The sequence below is a fragment of the Podarcis muralis genome, chromosome Z (assembly GCF_964188315.1).
Source record: "Podarcis muralis chromosome Z, rPodMur119.hap1.1, whole genome shotgun sequence".
In the NCBI taxonomy this organism is placed as follows: Eukaryota; Metazoa; Chordata; class Lepidosauria; order Squamata; family Lacertidae; genus Podarcis; species Podarcis muralis.
The window spans coordinates 49,628,288-49,650,012 of record NC_135673.1 but is presented as its reverse complement, the minus strand read 5'-3'; the positions used below and the strand labels follow the sequence as shown (position 1 = coordinate 49,650,012).

The following is a 21,725-nucleotide window of genomic DNA, read 5'->3' as shown; positions in this document are numbered from 1 at the left end:
TTTCATCTAGCTGTGAGAAATCTAACACCACACTCTGAGCAACACAAAGGAACATGTCTGCTCAAATTGTTTCAGGACTCAGATCGTTTTTGCAAATGTATCCAGTGACAAAATAGCCTCTTCCCACCTCATCTGTGGAATCTGCTGTATTTGATGCCTGTTAGGCAGGGCCCTTTTCTTAATCTCAGATATGCACACTGGCCAAAACAACAACTATAATAGAACTGCAGAAGGCTCTGCCTTAAAATATAAATTAAGTTGGCCCTCTAGACTGTAAAAAGAGAAATTAACTGTAGTAAATAACAGTAGTAAACTGTAAATAAACTGTAGTAAATAACAGTTGTACAAAAGCTAATTTCTTCTTGTGTAACAAACAAAGCTTGCTGGTTTCCATGGGGACTGACTCCCCCCCCCCTTTGCTGTTGTTTGAATCTAAGTTGCCAATAGTTGAGGTTAGAAGAGGCACTTAATTTTATTTCAGAATCAAATGGGAGGTTTGTTAATCGTAGAATACTGTATACGCCATGTATATATGTACTGCTTGCATCTAATCCTCTCTCAATGCCTGCCAATGCACATTTAAGATCAGCTGCAAATTATGCACACAAATTTCTGTATAAATATGCTTCTCATGTTGTTGACTGAGCTGGCATTCCTTCTTCAGATCCTGTGATCTGAATCAGGTTTAGAAGTCCCTCTCAGGAAAAAGGGTGAATGGGATCTTTAAAAAAACTTTTGATCTAAAGAGAATAGGTATTTGTGGCCTCCTTGCTTCCACTCTCCTAGGTATTTACTGTTTCTCAGGTAGTTCCTGATACAGTGAGATGAGAAAAATAATTTGAACCCCTGAAATGCATTTATTGAAAGCACTGTAGGTAATTAGAAGCAAAGACCTAGATTGGAAAGAAAATGTTCACGCAGTTTAGCACTGGAAACTAGAGGGGAACACCAGCAATACCCCAAAGACTCCACAGCCTCTAACACATTTTGGTTAAACAAGGCCCCTTTCTTCCCTCTGGTGCGTGGTTGTCTAAGGCTCTGATCCTCCATGCCCTAGCTTGGGAGGAATTCACACTGAACTTGGTGAGAGTTACCGGTATTCTTGAGTACATGTATATAGGATTGCACTGCAGAAGAGGGAGAGAGCAAAAGCTAAACATTGTTCACCTAACAATTTTTTTAAAAGACAACCATCACTAAGTTTTCCCTTTCGTTTTGGAGCTCAGGGCACTAGTGGCCTGGGAGGAGGGAGGGGAGAGAGACTGAGGGGTCACAAGCTCTTAGCTTTTAGCCTCAGCTTGACCACAGGGTTGGTTAAAAAAGAACAGGAGGGGATCACGTGCTTTTTGCGGGCTGTAGCTGTTTTGAACACATTGTTGGGGGGGGGGAGAAGGGTAGAGAATGTGGAGGGAGAGGCTACCTTTTGTTCTGTAGAGATCTCCATTCCCTGAAATAATCTAATCCTCCTTTTTTTAATATGTTGTAATTTTTTTATTTCAGTGTGAATAAGAGAATTTTAAAAACCCAAAACAAATTTATTTATTATAATTTACAGACTGCAAATGCAAATATTTTCTGAGTGCTATGCAGTATATTAAAAATGAAACAAAACATAAAACATGTGAAGGAGAATAATCTGTGTCTAGCAGAAAAATTGATCTGGACACCAGTGGTGTACATTCTGAATATGTTAGATCTTTGTGAAACTCCACGAAATGTGGCGAAAGGTGCTGAGGACTCAGGCAATCGAGGTGGAGGTGACATTGAATTGCTCCTTTATTAAGAACAACAACAAATAGTCTTGTAGCACTTTAATGGCTAACCAATTTGTAAGAGAGTCTACTACTTCATCCAATGTGTGAAATGCCGTGCACAGCCCCTGTGTCCCTGTGGGGTAGTGGTTCAAGTGTTGGACATGGGGTGGGGAGATCTGGGTTCAAATCCCCACTCATACATGAGCTTCACTGGGTGAGCCCTGCGCCAGCTACTCTCTCGCAGCCCAAAGTTGCTATGACGATGTACATTCTCCCTCTGCCTATTGACACTTGGCATAAGACCCCTCCCTCTGTTGCTTAAGCTTCTTGTTTCAGTAAGCCTGTCCGGACATATAATTTAGCTGTCTATATCGTGAGATGTTGTGATGAAGGGCAGTAAATAAATCTAATTAATAATAATAATAATTTAGTTTTACTAATTTTAGCTCTATTTAAATGACCATTATTTAATGTATATTTGCTTTTTACCAATTGATTCTGTGGATTTTAGCTGTGCCTCATCTACAGTTTTATCATGTGCACCACTTAGAGAGCTGTTTGATTATCTGATATGCAAAGCTTCCCAAATAAATACATAGAAATAGAAAATAAATGCAGACTGACTTGGGGCTGCAGAGTGGATTAGTCCACTATATGTATCAATCCCTTCTGACAAGGAGAGGTGTTTGCAAAATGATAATAATCATCATCATCATCAATCAATCCCTACTTTAAAATTATGTTGGCATAAAAGGAGAGGGACGTCTAAGGAACGAAAAGGACTAACAGTTCAATCCCAAGTGTGTTTATTCAGAGGCACTGCGCAGCTTTTGCTGTCTGGAACACCCTCGTTCTGGAACACACTCTGTTCACGAGGCAGAAACTGAAAAGCTTTAAACAACTCCTACAGACCCATCTATTTAAACAGGCATTCTCGGGCTTACAAGGTTCACTACACGCTTCTGTTATATTGTCTATTGATATTAAACTGAATGTTCCGTTGATGGGTTCTCTGTTCTTTCGGACGTATTTCTTTGTATTCTTGGTTTTAAATGCTGTATATACATTTATTTTCATTTACATATTAAGCAGTAAATGTAAAGCCACCTTCATTTAGAATCCTCTAACTGGAGATTTTAATAAGTCTGTACTGTAATCATAAAGATGACAAAATGTTTGGCACAACTTAGTAAGTTTATGGTTACAGCCTTATTAAAATATCCAGTTAGAGAAGATGGCTTTACATTTTTACCTTGGGAAGGAGCATCAAAAACTAAGTTTTTAAAAATGTAATAATAATAATAATAATAATAATAATAATAATAATAATAATAATAATAATACACGAGGGAGACGTGGTTTCAAATCTCTCTTCGGCCACAAGGTTGTGAATGAAACTGCTGAAAACTTTGCAGAATGCTTTTATCATTGCACAGAACGATGTGCCGCCAAATAAAAAAGTTGTTCTTCCTCCAAGATGCGCGGACGGGGCTGGATTTCCTTGGGCTCCTATTGGCCAAGTGGGCTCAACTGCAGGACACAATTAATTATGCTAATTGCGTGGGGAGCGGATGTGCTCCTCCCCCTCTTCTTCATTTGGCTGTCTGGCAAAAGGGGACGCCTCGGGTGGTGGTCACATGACATTGTCTTCGCGCCACTTTCGTAAATCTCTCTTCTCTTTTTTAATAGCAGCCTTTTGCACCAGGACTTAAAGGTAACGTGTTTATCTTCCTCTCTTGGTCTTTCCAGTAGAACAAGCGGGGCGGTGGTGCAAAGCGCGCGCGCACCTTTGATTTTAAAGCGCCTTCCTTCCTTTGATCTCTGGCGCTTCCACGTACTTTGCAGCTTCCTCCCTGCAAATCTGTGCAAAAGCGGCTGCAAAATCCAGCCTTTTGCAAAGGCCGCCTCTTTCGTGTGAAAAGCCACCTGTAGGAGTGGGAGTGAGCGCGTGCACACATTTTGCGCGTGGATCTGCTGACTTTGGGGGGCGCGGGATCGTGCTTTTCTTTGCAAAGTCCGTTCTTACGAGTGCAGCCGCCCAAGGTCCGGGGGGGGGGGGGCCGGCGGCAGATACCACTTTTGCAAAACTCGCATGACGCTCATGGCTGCCGTCTCCTCCAGCAAGCGCAGCAACAATGCAGGCGCTGCCTTTCTTTGCGCAGGGTGAGGGCGCGAGATCCTCCCAGCGCCCCTTCCATCCTTTGCAAAATCCTTCCCTTTGTCCTGGGATCCTTCCCTAAAAATAAAAAAAAGAGGAGCCCGGCTAGATGGGAGGAGAGTGAGGGGTGTTAAATTGTTTTTGCGCGTGCACGCGTCCGAGGGGCGCATCGCTTCCTTCTGCAGGTTCCCACCCGCCCCAACAAAAAATATTCATTTCCTTGCATCTCTTAAAAGACGCATTGTTGCTCGTGCACATGGCGGGGGTCGGAGGGTGGGTGGGAAGGGAGGTTTCCCCTCTTTCTCTGGGGGGGGGGAGGGGGAGCAAGAAGAGCGTCTGCCCCGCCGCGCATGTGCCTTGCCCGCGAGGTATGCCGGGGCTTGTAGTTCCCTGGCAGGAGGCTCGCAGCACCACGCGCTGGAGGCGAAGGAAGCGGTGCGCCCGGGACTCGAGGAGCCCAGGTTGCAGCCACCGCGCACGCACCGCGCACGCAGGGGAGGCAGCCGCGCACCCGGTGTCTTCGTCGTTCCGCCGCCCCGAGCATCTCGCCTGCGGGGTAACAGCGCAAAGGGTGCGCAAACTTTTTTGGGAAGGCGGGGGGAGGGAGGAGGAGAGCTGGGCTGGCGCACCGACGCTGCCGCCCGCGTCTGCAGCCCAGGCATGGAGACAAAGGGGCCCCTGGCCGCGGAGGCGCCCTCCTTTCTCTCGCTCCGGCTTTGGGTCAGGGGCGGGAGTTGCATCGCCCTGAGGAAGGAAGGCAGGCAGGGATCGGCGGCGGGAAACTTTTGCAAAAGTATATGCATGCATATATATATATAAAAAACGAAAGCCAAACGCTATACAGCGACAGTCCCCGAGGAAGTTTATAATTATTTATTTTAGCATAGCGCGCTTCGGAGTTTGCAGGGCGGCAGGAGCGAGATCGAGCCTTCCTGGGGGCAATGCGATGCGCCCGTCACCTCTTCAGAGTCAGAGGGGGCTCGTGCATGGCGTGGCCTTTCATTTTTCGGCTGGGGGGGCCGAGGAAAGGAACGCGCAGTGGAAGTTTGCAGCGAGGATCGGCGGGGTTTGACTGCAGGGGCGGGGGGGGGTGCGAGGGGGGCTCTCCTGAGCTCAGTCGCGTGGGCGGTTGGTGGGTTTCGCAGCCTCTTAGCCCGCGTGGGTTCGCGCGAGTGAGCTGCGGGCTGTCGAGGCGGGGGAGGCCGGGCTTGGCGCGTTTTTGGCACTTTGAATAGCGAGCTCCCTTTCCCACAATGCCTCGGCGGCCCCTTTCTCTTTAACCGCAGCACGAGGGGCGCAAGCCCGGGCGCGCGCTTCTGCTTGCCCTCCGTCCCCGTTTGCACGTGGTGGGCTTTGGAGGAAAGGGCTACGGATGCCCCCCCACCCCTCGAAATACTGTTTCCAAGCTCTCCCAGGAACTAGCGGTGAGAGCCCCTCATAATGAATCTGCCCCTGTCCGCTTCGTTTAAGGACCTGGCCAGATGCGGAGGGGCTGCAAAGGGGCCGGTTGCCTGACCTTTTAATTCCCTTCCCCTCACAGTTTCCTTAACTACTCAGATCGTGAAGCTTCAGCATTTTTGAAAGCTGCAAAAGGTTTTTATTTCTTTATTGCAGTTTGATTTGGGGGGCGGGGGAGGAAAGAAGGCAGAGTTGATGTATTTTTCGTTTAGGTTTTCTGTTGATTCGTTATGCGAATCTCTGAAGGAAGCCCAGAAACGCAGCTCAGTTAACCTTAGTAGGGTGTACAATTATGAATCTTGCTTGATTAATTCAGGCAGCCTTTTCAAAAGATTGAGCTTTTGTCGGAATTATGCACTTTGTCAATTTTAAAAAGAACAAATTTAGCAGCATTAAGAGAGCAGAATGCTACTTGTGCAGTGAAGAGGAGTTTGTGATTGGGTTTATAATCTCCCTAAAATGCGACACCCCTTCATTGATCTGTAGACTTCATATTCTCTAAGCAGAACCTACAGGATTGACCTGAGGTTGGTGTTTTGGATCTGAGCGCTGGCTTGGTCTTTGGCATCATCTTTAATTATTGTATGCAAGAAACTTTATAATCTTTTCAGAAGAAGCAATTCCGTATCTCCATGTTGTAGGGGAAATATTAGAAGTGTGCAGTGATGCTATATAGCTAAAATGTAGTGCAGAATAATTCTGAATTTCTTTGCCTTGACTCCCACTTCTCTTAAGAAGATGGTGAAACTGAGCCTTGGAGAGCGTAGGCGTAACTTTGAATAAAGGCTGGAAAAGGTCCTGTGAAGCCTTGAACAAAAGACATTGGGCTTGTACTAAACTTACAATGAAAGTGGAAGCTTTCATCTAGTTCTTTTTGCAAAGAAACATCTAACTATAAATGGCCATGTTCCAAGACAAAGCGTGTTTGCATTTTGTCACAGCTTAATGACACGATTGCCAGTTCAATGATTATAATATAATATCAGTACCTGCCATTTGCCCCTAAGGAAGGCACAAGCTTACAACTGTTGCTAACCATTAGAAGCTGTTATAGACAATGAAAAATGGGTCAGGAGAAGGAGACTCTGATTAGGAACTCAATTGCACAGGGCAGTTTCATGGGATTGTTGCAGATAGGACCTGGTCACAGTGAGTTTCATGCAGGAGTGGGGATTGAATCCTAGCCTAAAACAACATTCAGGGCTCCAGAATGATTTGTAAACCTGATTTATCTCCTGTGAAATGTATAAATAACAACTCAACTGGAAACCTTGAGTACCACCACCCTATATTTTCTCCTGGTAACAGTTGTTAAAAAAAACAGCAAGGGGTCTGCTGCTGCAGGACCAGTTGCACTCGAAAATCAGTTGCTGATAGAGAGGAGAAGGTCAGTCAAAGTGTGATGAGCTGCCTGCTGATACAGTGGTACCTCTGGTTATGTACATAATTCGTTCCAGAGGTCTGTCCTTAACCTGAAACTGTCCTTAACCTGAAGCACCACTTTAGCTAATGGGGCCTCCCGCTGCCGCCGCGCCGCTGGAGCATGATTTCTGTTCTCATCCTGAAGCAAAGTTCTTAACCCGAGGTATTATTTCTGGGTTAGCGGAGTCTGTCACCTGAAGCGTCTGTAATCTGAGGTACCACTGTACTGAGCTCAGACCCTTGATAAACTACTTGCAACCAATTTCTTGCAAATTTCCCTTTTACTGAAAATTAGTATTTGGGTGGGGGAGAGGGTCTTTGAGAGTTTATTGGGAATTTTTTTTCTTAGTGCAAGTTAGTGCTAACTTAGTTCTGTTTTTCTCTCTTCTCTCACCCTCCCTTTTTTTAATTAAAAAGACCCCAACAGTTATTCCCTGGAATAGAGCAACAGTGGTCCTTCGGACAACCAACGGATGCCAGTTTATCAGTGTTTGCAGAAGAATTTTGCAGCAAGGAAGTTTCTGAGTCTTCTACATTCTGCACGAGCCGCCAGTGGTGCAAAAGTGCTTATAGTGCAGGTAGTATTTCATCACCTACTGCAGTTTTGGCACTTCAGCATCACTGTGGCAGTCGGTGTGATGGCTGTCCCCCCTTGCTCAGGTGGAGGAGCAGGCTGGCCCCCTTTCCCTTTCCATCTGCCTGGGGATACTCTAAGGCTGTTTGTGTTAAGGTGCATCTAGTGCAGTGAGTGGAATAGCTTAGAATCTACTGCCCTGGATGCGCCTTCTGGCACACGCAGCTGGCAGTGAGTCTTGACTGAAGTCACAAGGACAGGAAGACAGCAGCCGTCTTTCAGAATGCCTTGTGCACAACCAGAAGCCTTTAAGTCAACCTTGCAGAAAATGTGGGAGTGCAGCATTACTCCACCAGTGGAAGTACTGTTAGAAACTCAGGTATATAAGCCAGGTGCCGAATGGCCCCTTAAACCAGGGTTACACTCTCCAAAACGGAATGCCTAGTTGCCATTTTGGGGCCAGTCAGCTTGAAAGTCGTATTTTTCAACTGTTTGGTTCCTGAAATTAATGCTGATTGTGCAGATAAAATAGAATGGGTAGAATTTTACAGGATGGGGTATTAGTGTGTGAAAACAGGGAAAATCCAAGGATCCCCGGGCATGGTGGAGATGGCAGGTGCCATTCTGGTGCCCAGTCATCTTCGCTTGGTGCAAGTGGCCAATAGCCAGATGGAAAATGTGCCTGGTGAATTCTGAATGCTGAATGAAAGGTTATTGAAAAGAGTAAAGTGGGGAACCTTTGGCACTCCAACCTGCTGGGTTCGAAACTACACCTGCCCCCTACCCGATATGCACCACGTTCTCAGTTTTCTTGCAGAACAACAACTGCCTAATAGAAACTGTAAGCAGTCATTGCTCCTATCCACATATCCTGTAGAAATGCACCTTAACTTGCAAACTGCGTCCTGGACCCTGTTTGCTTTCTCTGGCTTCTGTAGAGTGACTGTATTTCTACCCCACCTTTCCTCCTAGGAGCCGAAGGTGGTGCCCGTGGCTCTCTTCATTTTGTCCTCACAAGAACTCTGTGAGGGACCAGCCCTGGGTCACCCAGTGAGCTTGATGGCTGAGTGAAGGTTAGTCCAAAACTCTAACCACTGCACCACCATGAGCTCTCCCTTTTTATTGTCGCCTCTGAAATGGTTATGGAGGGCTGATTTTTTTTAAAAAAGCATTCTTTTATTTATGTTTGTATTTTTGTGTGATGTTTTGCATGGTTCTATGCAATAAACTGGGAACTTGGTATCGCAGACCTTCTATATCTGAGTTGCTTCAGCCCCTTGGGAGTTTTGCAGTAACTCAGACTCTTTACCAGCTTGCCTAAATTCTATTGGGTGTGCATTTTTCTTTTTTAAATCTGGTATGCCTACCTAGCTTCTCAGGAGTATGAAAAGTTAATGGTATTTGGATACCACCTGCACTTTCTGATAAAACAAATGCTGTTTCGTTTATTTAAAGATTCATATTCCAATTTAAATTTAAATTGATTTACAACAATAAGTTGCACAATATACAAAATTTAAAACCAATTAAACCTCCAAAATTTTAAACTTAATGAATTTAAAATCTGTTTAAAAATAAATAAATATAAAACACCTGAGAACCATTTAGGGATCAAAAGTCTCCTGAAACAAAACAGTTCTGACCAGGTGTGTGAAACTCAGGGGTGGTGCCTGCTTAACTTCTTGTGGGAGGACGTGCCATAACTTTGAACCCACAACACCGAAGGCTTGACTCTTCATTGACATGAGGACAATGGGCTTGGCTCAGTGACCAGTGCCAGATCTTTTAACCTTGGCGCCATGCGTTGGTGGAAGCATGTTCATGTCATCTGCACCAGCTGAAGCCCCACATAGAACCCACATGCAGTGCATTGCAAGAATCCAGTCTAATATCCAGTGGGATAGCAAAAGTCATTTCTGGTGTTGCAGTGTAGGTTACCCAACTCTGAATCGAAACAATTTTGCCCCTTTCACTTGATATTTTATTTAATGAAATTTATATGCCGTTTAATTGTTGCAAAACCTTGCCTTGTAACGTAGGACGCTACCTTAATGCTGCCCCAGTCCATTGGTCCATCTAGCTCAGCATTCTCTACACTGACTGGCAGCAACAGCTCTCTGGGGTTTCAGGCAGGGAGTCTGTCCCAGCCCCACCTGGAGTTGCCCTTGGGGATCGAATCCAGGGCCTTCTGCATGCAAGTCGGGTGCTCTGCTGCTGAGCTGTGGCCTTCAAATACGTGGACATATGAGAATGGAAACAGTAATATTGCCTGGCAGAATTCACAAACATATCCCATATAACGCTGAAACGGGTCCATGGTTTAGGGTGTTTAAATTCAAGTCTGCAAAACTCTTTCCATAATTCATATGGGGGAAAGCAAAAATAACTAAAGTGTGCTTTCTCCACTCTTAAAAAAAACCCTTTGGTTCATTTCAAGATGCATAGGGTGAGGACTTAAAACACATCACTGCCCATTTAGGACAGGGATAGGGAAACCTGTGATTTTCCTGTACCACAATTCCCATTATCCCTGTTACTGGCTACAGTGGGTGAGGCATAAGGGAGCTTAGAGCCTTTCAACATTTAGAGGGCCACAGGTCCCCCAAAATTGATTTAGAAGGCTTACTGATACTAATTGACAAGCACAAGAGCTCTTGACAGTAGAACTCACAGGTAGGCAATGAACCTGAGTGTTGAAAGATTCAGGATACATAGAAGTCTGATTCACACAGTGCGTAGTTACACCCCCCCCCCCCCCGGCAGGAGGCAGGGATGGCCAGCCCCTTGGATGGCTTTGAAAGAGGCCTGGATAAATCTATGGAGGGAGGAGAGGACTAGAGGCAGCAAGGCTTCTTGGCTGGAAACCATGGGAAGGGGGAGGGCTTCCCATGGGCTGGGCTGGATGAGCCATTGGCTGTTCCAGAAGTCACTCTTGTGTTCTCAGGTTTAGGGCTCAGTGCTCATCTAGCATCCTGTTTGCCACAGTGCTCAGGCAGATAGGCTTCCATGTTCCACACTAGCTTTTAAAGGTGCCTTGGCATCTTGGGAACACAGGAAGACCTTTTCACCAAGTCAGGCAAAAGGCCCACCCAGCTCACTATGGTCTGCATTGAGTAACAGGCTTTCCTCAGTTTCAGACCTGGTCCTTCCCAGCCCTGTCTGGTGATTTTTTTCTGTTCATAAAATTTACTCCCTTGTAAAAAAAACCAACCCAAAAACCTCGGAAGTAAATTACAAAAAACCCCAATGTCATAAAATTTTCAATAAAAACAGTTAAAACAGCTACAGTGGTACCTCGGGTTACATACACTTCAGGTTACAGACTCTGCTAACCCAGAAATAGTACCTCAGGTTAAGAACTTTGCTTCAGGATGAGAACAGAAATCGTGCAGCGGCAGCAGGAGGCCCCATTAGTTAAAGTGGTGCTTCAGGTTAAGAACAGTTTCAGCTTAAGAACGGACCTCCAGAACGAATTAAGTACTTAGCCCGAGGTACTGCTGTAGGAGAAGGGGACGACGGAGGACGAGATGGTTGGACAGTGTTCTCGAAGCTACCAGCATGAGTGACCAAGCTGCGGGAGGCAGTGGAAGACAGGAGGGCCTGGCGTGCTCTGGTCCAGGGGGTCACGAAGAGGCGGACACGACTAAACAACAACAGCACCACTGTACTAAAAAAATTATGTGATAAGTGAAACACCAGATTAAAATACATGTCTGCATGTCTGGGTAAGTTTGTCTAAACAAAGCCTTAGCTGAGAAGACTAGTAGAGTCACCTGCGAGCCTCCCTATCCAAAATGCTTTCCCGAAGGATTCCCAGCAATCTCTGCTTTGTCTTAGCAGTGGCAAAGTGCTCATAGTGCAGGTAGTTGTGCATCCAGATCTACTGTAATATGGGCACTTACAGTACTGTTGGACACCAGACGCCACGTTGGGGCCGGTGGGGGGCGGAGTAGCGCCTGAGAAGACCATGTGCTGATCTACAGTCCGTTTTGCAGGTTTGCATCCCAGCTTGGTGTCCATTGCTGTGCAAATCCATGCAAAACTGACGGTGGTGGTGTGAGCAGAGAGGAGCTCCGTCCCCCCAGGGCTGGGAGGGAAGAGATGGGACAGGCTTTCCCCCCTGTCCTCTTTATTCTCGCTTTGCTTTCAAAGGCAGCTTTAGAAAACTGGCTTCTCCCTGGGTTGGGATTTGTTGCATTACTTGTGGGTTCTCTGGACAGTATTGCACTTGTCCCGGCCTGTGGAGAGGGAGAGAAATTCTTCGGGAGCAGAAGGGTAAGAGGGAGGAGAGGACCGGGAGCCCGTGTTCTGCTGTTGTCGGGTGGATTACGATGCAATTTTGATTAGACTAGCAGGACGAAAATTGCACGGTATCCATCTGTAAACCGCAGGACCTTTGGTGTTCTCTAGTCTTCTCTAGGGTGGAAGGGGGAAGTGGACTGTCCTTGGGGAGAGAGGCCTGAATGTGTTTGACAGCCAGTGGGATGTTGCGGTTGGGGATCCCGGCTAGGATCTGGGAGACCTGGATTCAGATCCCTTCAACCATGAAACCCACCAGTGGATGTATCCTAGGGCCAGTCACCACCTCTCATTCTAACCTACCTTCAAGGTTTGTTGGTGGGGATTAGGTGAGGAAGGGGGAAGACCTTGTATGCCACCTTGAGGTTCTTGGAGGAAAAGGTGGGACATAAATCCAATAAAAAAATAACATTGTAGCAATGGCTGTGCTGCTGCTGAAATATCAGAAAGGAATTTGTAAGACTGCTGCATGTGGTTATTTGTTGCAAAAAATAAAGTGGAGATTTAAAAAAATGGTTTCTGCCTGTTGTGCCTCTTCAGTCCGAGCAAATCAGTAACTTTGAAGCAGGGGGTAGCTTACCAAACCAAAGGGCGCCATCCCTAAAGCTTTCCATTCTCCCAGAATAGGTGATGTTGAATGAGGGATGGAGGCAACAGAAACTTTCTCCTTCTGATGTCTTTGATTCCATGTAGTTGGTGGCTGCATGTGTTCTGAAATGCTGATATTTTTAGAAATCAAAACTCCCTCAAGAGGAGAGCTGCACAGAAAGAAAGAAAACCTTCCAACGGCTTTATGCAACCTGGTGCCCTTAAGATTTTTAGGCTCCAGTGTATCCATTCTTCCTGGCCGCTGGCCCTGGTTGCAGGGGCTGATAGGAGTTGGGAGTGTTCTTGGAACAAGAGCCCTGCATTGATGTCCAGCAGAAGTGAAGGTGTTGAAAAGGAACAGTCAGCCTGTGCTGCTTGAGACTTGCTGCTGCATGACGCTTCTTTTTCAGTGCAGTCATTCATAGGCAGGCTGCTGAAGAGTTCTGCAGAATCTGAAAGCTTGTTTGACTAGTGGATTTCTTTAGCAACTACAGCACTGATGTTTGAGATGGGTTTACTCTGTCATTGCAGCTTGGGCTGCTGGGGAACCGCTTGCCTATAAATCACACAGGCTTCCTTTTGCTTTAGACATGCATAGAAAGTAACCAATGTTCTCAGAGGAAAAGCATGCTTCCAGAATCCGACCTGGAAGAGGAGAACTGGGGGTCCACCCTCTATCAGGCTTGCTGAAGGCAGACACATTCTTTTTTCTTTTACATCTTTTCATATGGAGGCTATTGGGGCATATACTATATTACCACATATTCTCATTGGTCCTAATAAAGGTTCTAGTTTCCTGACAAGGCTGATGCTCTTCCTGGGTGGCACAGTGCATTCTACCATTTCAGGACTATTCCTTGTGGAGGTTGCCATCTCAATCCACTGGAAGATTAAAAATGAAGGTGCCAAGATGTGATAAACCTCACAGAGGACTTTGCAATGGTTGCACAATGCCTTTCACTGATCTAGCAGAAGTTTGCCAGTTTTGGAGAAGGTGCAAGTAAATTCTTTGAATTCGAAATGTCCTGCATCTTTAAATCTGTTGTGTTAACTGGCAGCTGCAATTTGGTTGCTTGCCAACCATTTAATCATTCAATTTGTATAGCTCCCCCAATACCCACAGGTCTCTCAAGAGGTTCACAGGATGCACAGCTCTGCTTGCACCTTTGCCACCTTTTTCATTTTGGTGACACACTTTTTAGACATTCATCATTTTGCAACACAGTAATTCAGTTTTACTAGCGAAGCGAAGGGAGCGATTGTGCAACACACCTGCACACAGCGTTGCGTCACAGTTTGGAAAGCTCTGCTTTAAACAGTAGCCTAGCAGTAAAGAAAATGCCCAAGCAGAATGGCAGTTGCAATGACTGGTCATTGTGTGTCCTGTAAGCACCCACCTGCCAATAGGATATGCTTTCATTAACTGATAGAAGTAAACATTTTTAAAGTATTTTATTTTTAATTTCTCACTTTCCTTCTAAAGAAGCACCAGGGCATTTAAAACAATAGGATAAAAAACACACACTTTAAAACGGAAATGAGAGACCTCGTACCAAATATAAATAACTTACTAATAGAAGGGGGGGGGGATTCAGACTCCCGGATTTGAAAATCTACTACAAGGCCTCTTGCCTCTGCTGGATCAAAGAATGGATTTCATTGGACAATACTGATATATTAGATCTAGAGGGACAACAATAGACATGGGTGGCATGCCTGCCATTTAGATAACAAGAATCATATAATTGGGAACTCATTAATAAAAATTTGGAGGAAGTATAGTTTATTAGAACCCAAGACCCCTTGGTGGGCAGCACCACTTGAAATGATTTCAGTTAAAAAGAAAAACATGGGGGGAAATTGGAGTTACTTATAAAGACCTTCTAAAAGAAGAAGAAGGGACAGCTAAAGCTGAAACCTTATGAAGAACTTAAACAGTATTGTACCAGCTGGTTGCAATATTACAAACTTAATGATAAATTCTGCAGGAGTCCAAATTTCAATCAGAATTTCTGAATAGTTCTAAGAAGAATCTATCAAAAATGTATAACATTACTTGAATGGGAATTAAAAGATGAGCAGATTAAAGAAGTCATGATTAAATGGGGACAGGATTTTGGTTACGCGATTTGGCTAGACAAATGGGAAAAGCTTTGGAAAACCTACCAATTTTACCGCCTGTTACACTATTAAAGAATATATGAAGATGTGTTACAGGTGGTACATGACTCGTTAAATTAGCAAAAGTTTATAAATTACCACCTGTGGTGGGATTGTACCAAAATAAAAATATTCTGGAATAACATATATGAGAAATTGAAAAAAATGTTTAAAGTAAATTTTGGTAAGAAACCAGAAGTGTTTCTCTTAGGGATAGTCTCAAATGACAGTCCAAAAGATAAAATTAGAATCTTTTTGTATGCTACAGCTGCTGCTAGATTATTGGTTGCTAGAAATTTGAAGTGTGAAGAAATACCCTCAGTGATAGATTGGCAACTTGAATTTTTTGAATAGGCAAAAATGACAGCAATAGTCAATACAATCCAACCAGAATCTTAGAAAGAAATGGAAATGTGTTGATGACTACATGACACAAAGATGTTCCAACAGTAATTTATTGATAAGCATAGATTCATCTCAGAAAGATAAGATTTATGAAATGAAAGAAGGAATTTTGAATGTGCTAGATAATATAAACACAATAGTAATATTATAAAATAGAATTAAAGATGCCATGCACAGGGGGGAGGGAAGTCACAAGGGAATATGTGGAAAGGGAAATGTGTACAAATACTTGACTAATGTGAATACAGTGGTACCTCGGGTTAAGTACTTAATTCGTTCTGGAGGTCCGTTCTTAACCTGAAACTTCTTAACCTGAAGCACCACTTTAGCTAATGGGGCCTCCTGCTGCCGCCGTGCCACCGGAGCACAATTTCTATTCTCATCCTGAAGCAAAGTTCTTAACCTGAAGCACTATTTCTGGGTTAGCAGAGTCTGTAACCTGAAATGTATGTAACCTGAAGCGTATGTAACCCGAGGTACCACTGTATGTAATTTGTAATGTTAAAGTTGAAGAATGTGTTTTGTTTATAATACCTACAGTATTTGAATATGTGTGTATATGTATAAATAAATAAATAAATAAACAGAGGGAAATAAATATGAAGGCTGCATCTATTACATTTTAAATAGCAAACTTCTGAATTGGGAATTGGAAGGAAGATGTAAAAGTTTAAGCCAAACCATTGTTTAAAATAATGAAAGATGCCTTACAAGTGCATTTTCCCTTCAAGGTCTCTTTCCTTTCTGCCACACGATGGCAGTCTGTTCCTAGAAAACTCATCGCAGTGCTGAAATGAAAACTTGAGAACAGCCTTTCTTGACCTTGAGTTCCCAGATGCTGGACAACCTTTCCCACTGAAAAAGACACGGCAATAACTGCTTCTGGCCCTTACAGGACACGCTGCTGCTTCTTCTTCTAACTGCTTCTGGCCCTTACGGGACACGCTTCTTCTTCTTCTTCTTCTTCTTCTTTCCCTCTTAGCTGAGTAAAATTATCTTCCATAAGCACTGTTTTAACATTGAGTCCGTAAGTGACTGGAGGCCAATTCTGGATCCCCACGTCCTTCCACAGTGGGGACATTGGTTTCCGGGCAGAGTTGATCACGGTGTGGATGTGCCTTCCTTTCAGTACGTTTCTCCCGTGCATCCTTGTGTGGTTCCCGCGGTCGGAGAGGAGTAAAAACGGACACCATCCAGAGTAACCTGAAGCGAAGTGGCTTAAGAAGCCTGACCTTTATTTGGTATAAAGCAAACTGCTATAGCATAAGGTTACCAGACAACCCTGTTTCCTGGGGACAGTCCCTGGATTTACTTTTTTTTTTTAATAATTTTTTTATTGATTTTCCAACATAAAATAAACACAATACACTTCACAATACACAAACAAACAAAAGACATATAAACACGTATAATTTCATAACCTCCTTTTCTTAAGCTTGTTTCACCGACTTCCCCATGCCTCCCTTTTCTGCATCCCTATTTTAAAATTTTCTCAGCAACCCCTCATTTCATTAACATATTGTTCACTTTCTTTGATCCTACCTCTCTTACCCAATCATTTACAGCTGTAATTCTATTTTTTCCAATACCCTTGACATTTTAACACTCATTAATTTTATAACAATTCTTAAGATAATCTTTGTACTTCTTCCAGTCTTCTTCTTTTCCTTGGTCACAGATTCTGCCAGTCATCTCAGCCAGTCCCATGTAGTCAATCACCTTCGTCTGCCATTCTTCCACCTGGATTTACAAAACAGTCCCCATACAAAATCCATTGACATTGAAAAGTCCCCGGATTCATTGAAAAATTTCTGGTAACTGTACTATAGCAGGGTCCTACCTAATTCAACAGGGAGAGGCAAGACCCCGAACAAAAGAAGACATTGACTTTTAAAAGTTTTCCCCATATCCCAGAATACAGTTCAGACATCATCATCAATACATCATTGCTACATCACTAATTTGTCACACAAGGGGAGGTCCAGGGGTTGTAACCTGAGTTTCTGGTACCTGCCCCTCCCTCCTGACAGTCACCAGACACCCATTGATGATAGAAAACAAAGCTATTTACCCTTGAGCTAAGTAAATCACAGTCTCTTTGTGTCCTGGTCTGAATCCATTCCTGGTTTGACCACCTTTGTGATTGTGATGGTGGCAGCTTGACACCTGGACTTGACACTCTCTCTAGGGCGAGGTTCACTTGAGTATGTGACTTCATCCATGCCATGGGATCCATGGCATCTAGAGTCATATTTCCCAATCCCTTTTCAGAGTGGAACAAAAGCGGAATGGAGAAGATCTGTTGGAACGTTGATTTTTAGTGAATTTATATTAGTTTACCTTAGTCTGTGCGATGTAAGGCTGCAGTACCAGTGATTTGTATCCCAAGTGGCACTGGCTGCTAACTTTTGATTGGCCAAAGCTTGACAGATCATTTTGAATACAGTGTTTTGCACAAACGGTTTACCCACGTTATTGAATCAGTGGCGCTTCTCCTGTGATCATTTGGTGGTACTGGCTGCTCTTATGTATGGGGGCCATGTAATAACAAAGTTATTAATATCAGCCTTACCTTAGGATAATAGCAGGTAAGTGTTCATAACAAGCATACCATGAGGCAACTCGTGGTTTTTTGTGTCCCCCCCCTCACCATCATCATCGGGGAACTCGTGGTTTTCTTGTGTGTAAAGCCTGCTGGAGGCAGTAATTGTTTTTCCTGTTTGGAACAAGTCTGGGCATATCCTAGTGTTTTGCGTAACCATTTATCTCAGGCTTAAGCCCACATCCTTGCTGATAGGGGGTGTGAATAAAATGTGTGTTTTTTCCTTATCACTGCCCTGCTGGTTGTTATTTTGTCTTGCTTGTGTGACTCTTTTAACAGAAACAATGTTAAGGAGTACAGGCATGGCTACAAACACATTAGAATCTATGGGTTGGATTCCCTGCAATAAAATAGGACCTTGGACCATAGTGCAACTGTTCTTCCGATGGCATAACTGAACATTACCATACAAAATTCCAAAAGGTCAACCCTCCCCCTTCCCTCTGTTTAGAACACCATCATCTATAGCTAGCAGGGGCAGCAGTCAGGGATGATGGCAGTGGTAGTCCAACAATACAGTGGTACCTCGGGTTACAGACGCTTCAGGTTACAGACTCCGCTAACCCAGAAATAGTACCTTGGGTTAAGAACTTTGCTTCAGGATGAGAACAGAAATTGTGCTCTGGCGGTGCAGCGGCATCAGGAGGCCCCATTAGCTAAAGTGGTGCTTCAGGTTAAGAACAGTTTCAGGTTAAGAACAGACTTCCAGAATGAATCAAGTTCTTAACCCGAGGTACCACTGTATCTGGGAACCCCAGGTTGAGAGATGCTGCCTTAGAGCAAGTGGGGAAGCAGTGAGCTAGATGGAACTCCCATGTACTACATAATTTTATAAACTTCTCTCGTGTCTCCTATTGCCTTTTCCCTGAAAGGCCTCAAATGCTGCAACCTTTTGTCGTCATCTGAGATTCCATATGCCAAAGGAGCAGGCTTTCTTGATGGGGATGACCTAGTTTTGGAACCCCCTCCCTTCAAAGGTGTACCTGACATCTGGTTTACAAGGTGTCTTTATTTACATTTCAGTGTGTCTCCTTTGCAATTTTACCTGTTGCCTTTTAATATGTTGCTATCACTTCCCCATTTGTGCCAGCAGAAACAGCTATTTATTTTGTCTTGCCAGCCCACCTGTTCTGCATGAAGGTCACAACTTCTTCTCACCCGCCTTTCCCTTCTGTCAAATGGACACATTTTGACTTTTAATTGGCTTCTTGGCAACTATTTTTCAAGAATAGTACCTAGAAGGCCTTTTGCAGAAGCTTTCCCAGATAGCCTGATAATGCACTGGTCATCATTTGGAATCATAAGCTGTCAGTTTGCATTTCTTAGTGCAGAAAGTACTGATCTCATGTGTAAATATATTTCCTATTCTTTCTTATTCTGTTTAATTCTAGAAGCTACTAGAAGCTTCTCTGTGTGAGAGAAGCAGAGGCAGAAGGTTCTAGATTCAGGTAGGTAGCCGTGTTGGTCTGAGGCAGTGTGTATATATACATATACATATGTGTGTGTGTGTGTGTATTTCTCCAGTAGCACCTTAGAGACCAACTAAGTTTGTTCTTTGTGTGCATACACACTTCTTCAGATACACTGAAACAGAACTCACCAGACATTTATATACAGTGAGAGGGTGGGGAGGGGCCCCACAGTATGCCAACATCTTCATGGCAGATTTGGAACAACGCTTCCTAAACTCCTACCCACTCTAACCTCTCTTGTACCTGCGATACATTGATGATATTTTTATTATCTGGACACATGGTCAGCAGACCCTGGACACCTTCCACCAGACATTCAATGACCTTCACCCCACCATCAACCTAACAATTCATTGCAATTCCAATCTATGCAAGAAATACATTTTCTGGATGCTACTATAAAAATACAGGGTGGGTGCATAGACACCACCTTATACCGAAAACCAACTGACTGACAAACATATCTACATGCTTCCAGCTACCATCCCAAACATACCAAACAATCAGTTGTATATAGCCAGACTCTATGTTACAGCCGCATCTGTTCCAACTCTACAGACAGGGATTCTCACTTAAGAGATCTACAGCAAACCTTCTTGGAACTAAAATATCCACCCAATGAAGTTAAACAACAGATCAACAAACAGACTGATACCCAGAGAGAACTTGCTGCAAGACAGATCCCAAAGAGAAAATAACATAACATCACTGGTGATCACATACAGCTCCTAAGTTAAAACAGTTCAATGCATCATCAGAGATTTACAACCTCTCCTAGACAACGACCGTTCTCTTTCCCAAGCTCTGGGAGGAAGACCTTTCATTGCCTACAGACAGCCACCCAATCTTAAACAACTCCTCACCCACAATAATACAACAACCAGACTTAACATGGAAACTGGTACCAGAGCCTGCAATAAACCCAGATGCCAACTTTGCTGCTACATACACCCAGACAACACCATTACCGGCCCCAACAACATCAAACATACCATCTCAGGCCTATTGAATGGCTCATCTTCTAACATTGTGTACGCCATCAAATGCCAGCAGTGCCCTTCAGCTCTCTATATTGGACAAACAGGCCAAACCCTGCGCCAAGGGATAAATGGACATAAATCTGACATCAGGAATCACAAGACAGAGAAACCAGTAGGAGAAGACTTCAGTCTCCCATGTCATTCTATACAAGATCTCAAAGTAGCTGTAATGTTACAAAAGAATTTCAGAAATAGACTGGAAAGAGAAGTTGCTGAATTGCAACTTATTACCAAACTTAAAACCATGGAGAGACCTGGTTTGAATAGAGACATTGGATTCTTATCTCATTATACATGATAAAGCTATTTTTAGCCATCTCACCCCTTGCTTTTTCCTGTAAGACCAATTGTCATTAACAGTCATCAACAGGTTTACCACACCTATCAGCCAATCACCCATTCCCACCACCCTTCTGAGCAATACCCCTCCACACCCTCTCACTACATATAAGGATCTGGTGACTTATGTTCCAGTATATCTGAAGAAGTGTGCATGCACACGAAAGCTCATACCAATCACAAACTTAGTTGGTTTTTTAGGAATTATAACAAATGACATCCCTAAAGACACGAAGAGAATTTTTTTATATGCAACAGCCACCGCAAGGTTACTGATTGCAAAAAATTGGAAATCAGAAGAAGTACCAACATTGAAGGATTGGCAACATAATTTTTTTGAAATGATTGAATTAGCAAAAATGACGGCAACAATTAGAATGCAATCTAATCAAAATCACAAACAGGAATGGAAATGTGTAGAAGAATACATGACCAAAAGATGCTCCAACAAGAATTTATTGATATGTATAGACTGATTTCACAAAGTTAAGTTAGGTTAAGTCAAGCAGATATATAAGAATGAATGTTTAATTATTAAGATACAAAAATACAATCTCAATAATAAAGTTACAAAATAATAGTGAGGAAGTCACGCACGGATGGAGGGAAGAGACAGGGCAAGAAATAAAGCAAAAGAAATGGAAGAATGTTGGTACATAATGAAATGTGAAAATGCGAATTTATAAATATAATGTATGTGTATCACTATGTATTTCAACATTAATAATAAATAATTAATAATTAAAAAAATAATATTAAAAAAGAATGATCCATATGGATGATGTTGCATTGCACACCTTACTTGAATCTCAATCTCTATATACTAAACAGACTGAGTACTGGCCAGAAGATGAAGATGAGCTGAATACGGTATATCTGAGGAAACTGAAGAACTGCTCCTAGAATTGAAAGAAGAAATCTTGGAACTGGAGGATAAAAGCAATGGAAGAAGAACACAAGGTGTGCTTTTATTTACCTTACACTCTGATTTTTCTCAGGACTGCGAGAGGACACAAAACAGACAGTCGGTTGATGCATATCTTTTGAGGATTTGCTTAATGTGACTTTCACTGGGGTTGGCTCTTGTGTGAAAGAAGCTAGTCCTGTTAAACATAGTGATGGGTGCCAGGCCCAGATGTTGTAGGGTGTGTGTGACTGCTGCTCAAAAGAGCAGCCCAGCACCCCTCCCTTGAAGTCTACCAAATGCAAAAACTACCTCATGTTGTTTCTTTGCCCCACTCCATTTTTGTTTGCTGGCGATTGAGAAAGTGGGCAAACTGGACGCTGTGTTCTCATGCATCCTCTGGTGGGGAAAAAAGAGGAAATAGGTGATTCCCGTGTTCATTTTCAGGGAGGGCGAGCAGAGACACATGCCCTCCCTATGAAATCCTGGAGAACTGCTGTGAGTCAGTGTCAGCAATTCTGAGCTAGAAGGATCAGAGAAGACACTGATG

At 43.6% G+C, this 21,725-nt stretch overlaps 1 long non-coding RNA gene and 1 pseudogene across 3 annotated transcripts; both read left to right on the top strand.

The window, feature by feature from the left end:
• The first annotated feature begins 3,345 nt into the window (after positions 1-3,345).
• LOC114590260 (uncharacterized) lies at positions 3,346-8,693 on the top strand. Of its 3 annotated transcripts, none has more exons than XR_003705001.2 (3): positions 3,346-3,468; positions 7,210-7,370; positions 8,339-8,693. It is a non-coding gene; the product is annotated as an uncharacterized LOC114590260 (long non-coding RNA). The 3 variants fall into 3 exon arrangements; XR_013391441.1 differs by lacking the exon at positions 3,346-3,468 and adding an exon at positions 4,255-4,468; XR_003705000.2 differs by lacking the exon at positions 3,346-3,468 and adding an exon at positions 4,258-4,483.
• Positions 8,694-19,129: 10,436 nt separating this feature from the next.
• Positions 19,130-21,062, top strand: LOC144326226 (uncharacterized; annotated as a pseudogene).
• The last annotated feature ends 663 nt before the right edge of the window (positions 21,063-21,725 follow it).